The sequence below is a fragment of the Apodemus sylvaticus genome, chromosome 4 (assembly GCF_947179515.1).
Source record: "Apodemus sylvaticus chromosome 4, mApoSyl1.1, whole genome shotgun sequence".
NCBI lineage: Eukaryota > Metazoa > Chordata > Mammalia > Rodentia > Muridae > Apodemus > Apodemus sylvaticus.
In genome coordinates this window covers 46,592,544-46,599,477 of record NC_067475.1, presented here as the reverse complement: position 1 = coordinate 46,599,477, position 6,934 = coordinate 46,592,544, and the positions used below count along the sequence as shown (strand labels likewise).

Genomic DNA, 6,934 nt, shown 5'->3' with positions numbered 1-6,934 from the left:
GAAAGGATGTTTTAGGATAAGGTCAGTGAACTGCAGCACCTCTGCAAACCTTTCTGAAAGCTCTAGAATGTACAATTATAGTACTGACCTAAACTAGAGACAAGCCTTGGATTTTTAAAGAATATTTAACTTTTCCATAACTTCTAAAGGATGGAAGAATCACACACACATACACACAAACACACTCCATATACCACACACAAAAACAAACCTCATGCACTACCCACACTCCCACCACACACACACACACACACACACACACACACAACCCTCCTGCAGACATCTATTGTGCAATGAATTCAAAGAAGTCAGAAATGAAATGGTTCCTGTGAGACATACTAAATGTTATGGGGGAAGTGACACACTAGTGTTGACACACAGGACAAAGGTCTGCTCACCCACAAGAATATCCGCACCTGTCAGCCTCCCATTTCTAAGGAATGTCAACATTTTTGACATTTAGCCCACTAGACACTGTTATCGGCCATGCACGTAAAGGTGTTTTAACACACTAACAACCAGATATCAATTCTAGCTGAGTTCCTATTTCTAAGAGTGCCTCAGGGTGTGTTAAAGACGTCCCCATGCATACATATCTCAAAAGTCTAAAAATAACAAAACGGCCAAATCAGTAGGCTATTTCAACACAAGCTCTTTCCAAAACACACTGGGAACAAGCAAAACAGCACTCTTCACACTGACCTGCGATCTGTGGGGCCCATACTTCTTCCTCTTCATAGAGATATCCCCCTGGGCTGTGCGGACCCCACATATTCTGAGTCACCTTTTCATTCTTCTGGGTGGCACTGGCCTGTTGTATTCAGGTGAGAAGACAGAGGAATTCTCCCCTATCACATGGGCAGAGGCGGTGTTCAGTTACCTTCTATCGGCTAGATTATGGTTAAGGAACTTGATCAGTTTACAGGCTGGGAGCGCTCAGACACCGTAACACAAGCAAGGGGATACAGACCTTACACTCATGCTCTGGATCAGGGGACACCAAATGGTGACAAAGCATGTGTTTGGGCGCCTAGCTTCTTCTTGTTGTTTTAAATCATTACTGCCCAGGGACTGTTAGTAAAGCAACACTTTACTGTTGGTGAAGTGAGGATGGAAACACACACACACACACACACACAGAGAGAGAGAGAGAGAGAGAGAGAGAGAGAGAGAGAGAGAGAGAGATCCCAAAGTAGCAGGTAGTGATGTCTAAGGTAATGAGGGCGGATTGGCTGTGTGGGAGCCTGTCAGCCTTCATCTGCTATTTATAGCACTGCTGTTTACCCCACGTCAACACAGGCATCTCTGAACTGGAGATGACTAACAGTTTGGGTTGACTTGGTTTAATTAGACTGGATTAATATGGCCACTGTACAGCTGTGTGGGAGGACTGTTAATTAATCATCTAAACTTGATGTTGATGTTTTCAAGTGTAAAACACTCTTCCCCCCACACTTGGATTGAATTTATGCCCTCCTATGCCAGCCTCTTTTCTGTCAGATTCCCACCAGAAGCCTGGAGCCCACACAAGCTCATGGAAGCAACTACTCATGAGTTGAAGGGAGAGGCCCACATTGGAGTTAAAAGTGTCAGTTGTGGTGGTGGCGAATGAGGAGGCACAATTCCTGGGCTGGCAGAAAGACCTCGGCCACCAGCAGTGAGGCCTTGGACAAGGCTTTTCACTTCATTTCTCTTTTAGTTGCTTGTCTCTTTGGCAGCGTCAGGATTTGAACCCAGAGCCACATGCGTGCCCAGCAAGTGCTCCTCCACTGAGCTATTGCCCCAGTCCTTGTATGAGTTTTTCTATTTTGCTATTAAAATTTAATGGCGACATGGAAAATGTGAATGAAGCCCTCCCCCCCCCCACTGCCATAAGTTGTGTAGTTGAGTTCCCCACATTTGTGGAAAATGCAGGGGTCAGCACATTTGGAGTGCATTGGCTACGTCTTCCCCTGGGAAAACCGTCTTCACTATCACACTACCTCCCCTGCCAGGTAAGTATTTGTGTGAGTTTCTTTACTCCACCAAACTTATCTCACCTCTAAAATCAAGCTGATGGTGATGCCTGCCCCTTAGGGCTTTCAGAGTTAAAAGATATAATCAGTTGAAAGAATTACCAGAATGCTTGCCACAGCCTGAGCCGTAAATGCCAGACACTATTATTGGAGATAGCAATTGGCGTTAGGCTAAAGGGAGCTGTTTAGCTAGTTGCTCTAACGAACACATTTAGATTGGCGGATAAAGTAGCCAGCTCATCCTTGCTTACATTAGGCCAGCATCCTACCACTGAGCTACATCCCTAGTCCTACGCCCTATCTGTTGATCATTTGGCATCAATAATTCTTCATTGGGGGGGGGGGTTCCAGCATACCGTAGGATGGCTAGTGGCATCCCTGACTTATAGCCATCATATCACCTCTTCACTACTGAAACAAAACATCATCAGATGTTGTAGAGGGTCTCAGACCAACAGGAGCAGCCCGTTTTGAGAATATGTAGAAAACAATTAGTAACTGCTTTGAAGAACACGTCAACTTTGTCATATCAATCTCCCTAATTATCTAGTTAGCTATTTCCTCTCTATATCTAAATAAATAACTTGCACACCAGAATGTGTTATAAAATTACTTCTTCCTTTATCATTAATACATTACTATGAAGGAAAACAGTGTCTATAATGCTTGCTTCCATGAATCTCTCAGTGCCAGGCACATAACAGAAATGGATAGATGGGTATACATTTGAGCATTTTTCAGCGGACAGGCAGACAGGTGGATGAACGGTGTCCTATTAGATTCAGCCATCAACTTGACACAGACCTGAAGTCATCTGGGAACCTCAACTAGAAAATTCCCCAGATCAGATTGACCTTTGTCATGAGGTATTTTCTTAACTGCTAATTGATGTAGGAGGGTCAGGATCACTTCTGTCAGTGCCATCTCTAGGCACGTGGGCCTACCTGTATGAGAAAAATGGCTAAGCAAACCAGAGAGAGCAAGCTAGTGAGCAGCCTGTCTCCATGGACTCCATTTCAGTTCCTACCAGGAGGTTCCTGCCTTGAGTTCCTCCCTTGGCTTCCCTCAGTGATGGAAATGTAATATGAAATAATAATCCTTTTCCTCCACAAGTTGCTTTTCAGTTATAGTGTTTATCAAAGCAACGAAAAGGTAACTAGGATATATGGGTACACATTTGAGCATTTTTTCAGATGTATGTATGTGTATGTGTATGTGTATGTATGTGTATATGTATGTGTGTGCATATGGATGGATATGGATATGGTGAATGCACCTTTGGGTATTTTCACTCTGTTAAACCATTGTGGTCAGCATTTGAGTTTTCTATTTGACTCCAGTCTACTCAGGAAAGAGATAAGTCAGACTATACACCTACTCACTCACAGACACAGAAACGCGGCAAGCTGGTCCAGCACAGCAGAACAAGGAAAGAACAGCAAGGCAGGAGCCCCCAGCCACAGACCTTCAGGGTAAGGAGCCAGAGGCTAAACATAGATTGTCTCCAGGAAACTGGGTCAAGGTCCTAGCTAGGGTCAGAACAAGAAAGGAACAGGGACTGGGAACAGGAAGTGGCTCAGAAAACTCCCACAGTCAGGTTAGGTGGGCATCTGGGTGTTCCAGACATGTGTGGATATGATCAAGATGGAAGGAGACACGTTGTCTGAATTAACCCTGCCAACTTAGCATCTATTATAGTTTAGCCAATATTGTCTTGGTTGGAGATAAACAGGTAAATAGAATGTTTCCTTTCCTAATGGGTCATTAATTTAATTATGTGAAACACAACACAAACTCACAACAAAATAACACAGGATTTGTGTCCTTCAGCAAACAGTCATCAAGTGAACATCACTTTATCAAATGAACATCCCTTTGGCTATTTCCATATGAAGCAGACTGATGCAACTGTGCCAGGTGATTGCGTGAGGTTTCCAAAGCTCGCAAGTGGGGGTTCTTAAATCCCTGGTTATTGCTACTAAGATATAAATTGGTAAACAAACACAGGTCTCCCGAGTCATGTCATAGACACTCACTGTTTCCTTCATACCTAAAGCGCAGCTTAACCATTCACTCATTATTTTTTATCATTCAATTAAGACTTATTTCCTTTTCATTTTACACCCATTATTAGGAAAAAAATTTGTAGAAACTGGGATGCTACTAAAACATATAAGAGAAGTTTCTTCCAGGGGTGATATATCAGGCAAGACTGTGTATATTTCCCCTAAGATGCTGAGTGTTTGGAAAGGGTGGGAGGGGTGAGGAGAAATTGATGCACACATATCACGTCTCCCTTTCCACTTTCGCCCGGAATCCTAGACCTGTCTTGAAACTTAAGTCTCGGAGTTCACTTAAGTTCTACTCTTATGCCTGGCCATGACTTTCTATGCTGCTTCATATTGCTCTGGGCTTGATTTATAAGTTACTATTTTAAAGTCTGTGTTTATTATTATAAGTGACCTCACATACTTACAATGAAGCAAGATATGAACAAAAATGAAATAAAACCATGGTCAAAACATTTTATATAACCCTGTTAAAAAAAAAAAAAAGAAAAGAGACAAAGAGACATGATCAGTCTATGTCAAATATTGTATAGGAAAGAAGCTTTAGGAAACTCACAGTAATGTTCATTCATTTGTTCGTTTCTTAGCTTATTTTAAGTTTTTGAGAGCTTTTGGATTTTGAGAATTGCTGGTAAAAACATAGCACTCAGCTAGGAAGTAACCCAGTGGTAGAGCATTTTCCAAGTGTCCCCAAAGGCCTAGCTTTGCTCACCAGCCCTGAACTGGCAAAGCAAGCAGACACTCTTTGGAAGGTGAATGTGCAAGCTTTATCACTTAGCAGCTTCCTGGGTACCCGCTCACCTGTGCAGGATCGTATATGAGAAGACACTATGAGAAAAGATACCAGAAGGACAGATAAGGTAGAGTCCAGGACCAGCCTCACTTTATAATTTATAGACAGGGCTCTGAATCCCCCAGGGTATGTTTTACCATTTCTTTGTCAAACATGAAGACCATCCACTTCTATCCTCCTGAAGGGATAACTCCAGCAACAGAGCTTCACTCTGCAAGAAAAGCCTTTGGCCAGAGTGCAGCCAACCTTCAATTCATCCTAGCATGATATAATGCAAACGTTTCATTATTCAGCCCAAATCAACATCAGATGTCAAAATGTAGGTGCAGTCATTGAGATAATCATATTGTTACTAAAAATATTATCCCTGATGCTGGAGATGACTCAAGGGGGTGTGGGACTACAGACACCACCCACTGCTTAAGAAGGCAAAGTATTCTTCCAACAAGAATTCTGTTCCCAGCACCCACATCCAACAACTCACAACTGTTCTGGGGTGGTTTCAATATATATGGCTCCCAAAGACTCATGTGTTTGAATGTTTGATCCATATGTGGCACTATTCGGAGCTGTGGCCTTGTTGGGTAGGTGTGGCCTTGTTGGAGGAAGTGTTTCACTTGGGGTAAGGTTTGAGTCTCCTATGCTCAAGCTAAGCCAGTGTGGCACTCAGTCTCCTTCTGCTGCCTTCAGATCAAGATGTAGAACTCTCAGCTCCTTCTCCAACAGTATGTCTGTCTGAATGCTGCCGTGCTTCCCACCATGATGATAACGGACCGAACCTCTGAAACTCTAAGCCAGCCCCAACTAAATGCTATCCTTTATAAGAGTTGCCATGGTCGTGGTGTCTCTTCACAGCAATAAAATCCAAACTAAGATGCGCCAATAATTCCAGCTCCAGGAGATCCAACACCCTCTTCTGGCCTCTGAAGTTGCAGGCCTCTGCATTCACATGCACATACCCACACAGAGACAGAGATATGTGCTTAAATTAAACAATTTTAAATGTATTCTTTACGAAAATATTATCCCCAATTAACTCTAAATGTCATGTGTATGCTGATTCCACCTGGTAGTATCCTATGAAAACTGTAGAGTCTGTTTGATGGACAAGGTCAATTTCTAAATATGTCTATACCCAAATATGCCTATTTGAAAGGAGTGTATATTCCCTGGTGTCTGGCTGAAATCAGTTGAATAAACACAGTTTGAGTTTCTTCCAAGCTCTTCAAGATCATTTGTACAGTGATGTATGTGGCTCTCAATGGCTCTTTGAACCTCAGAAACAGAAAGTTAAGGGTGGCAGCCAAACTCATCATTTTGGCTTCCTTACAGTGACCACAGTGGAGAGGGACAACAGACTTAGCCCTGGAAAGAAAAGAGAAAAGTTAAGGTTGAATAGAATTCAAGGAGTGATAAAGTTGCTAAAACAGGAAGTGGAAAGGGTGGGATTAACTACTCCTAGCTCTTGATTTTGCCCAACCACAGTCCTGGTTTCTTAACTTCTCCTTTCCTGGAAGCAACAAATTAGTCTTAAAAGTGATCAATACTAAAGTCCTCATTGCTGATCTCTGCTAATTGTCTAATAGGATCCTTCTGAGGTTACACCTGCACTTAAATGAGTTCTTTCTGCAAACTCTATGCCAACCCAATGCTGTAGCTTTTTCCCAACCACTTCAGTGATTCCATTTCTTATAGCTCTGCCTTTTATTTTTCAATATTTGCTTTTTTTTTTAATTGGTGGATGAGGAGGGTATATGTGAGCACAGGTGCCTTTAAAGGCCAGAAGAAGGCATTGGATCCTTTGAAGCAGTTATGGGTCACCCAACATGGGTGCTGGGAACTCCTTGGAACCTATACCATAGCGGTCATGGCCACTAAGCCATGTCTCAAGCCCTTTTTTTCTCCACAAATTCAAGAGTCAGAAATATTCCTCTTCTCTCACAAGTGCACACTCCACCTGCATCGTCTTCCCATTCTTTTGCTCTGATGGACTGTGACCTTGACTTTTCCTATGGTTGGCTCTCCAAGTCTCCAAGTTCACCATTCGTTCTGACCAC

At 42.7% G+C, this 6,934-nt stretch overlaps 1 non-coding gene across 1 annotated transcript; it reads right to left on the bottom strand.

Annotated features, from left to right (window-relative positions):
• Window positions 1-1,840: 1,840 nt before the first annotated feature.
• On the bottom strand, window positions 1,841-2,002 carry LOC127683924 (U1 spliceosomal RNA). The gene has a single exon (XR_007977701.1). It is a non-coding gene; the product is annotated as a U1 spliceosomal RNA (small nuclear RNA).
• Window positions 2,003-6,934: the final 4,932 nt, after the last annotated feature.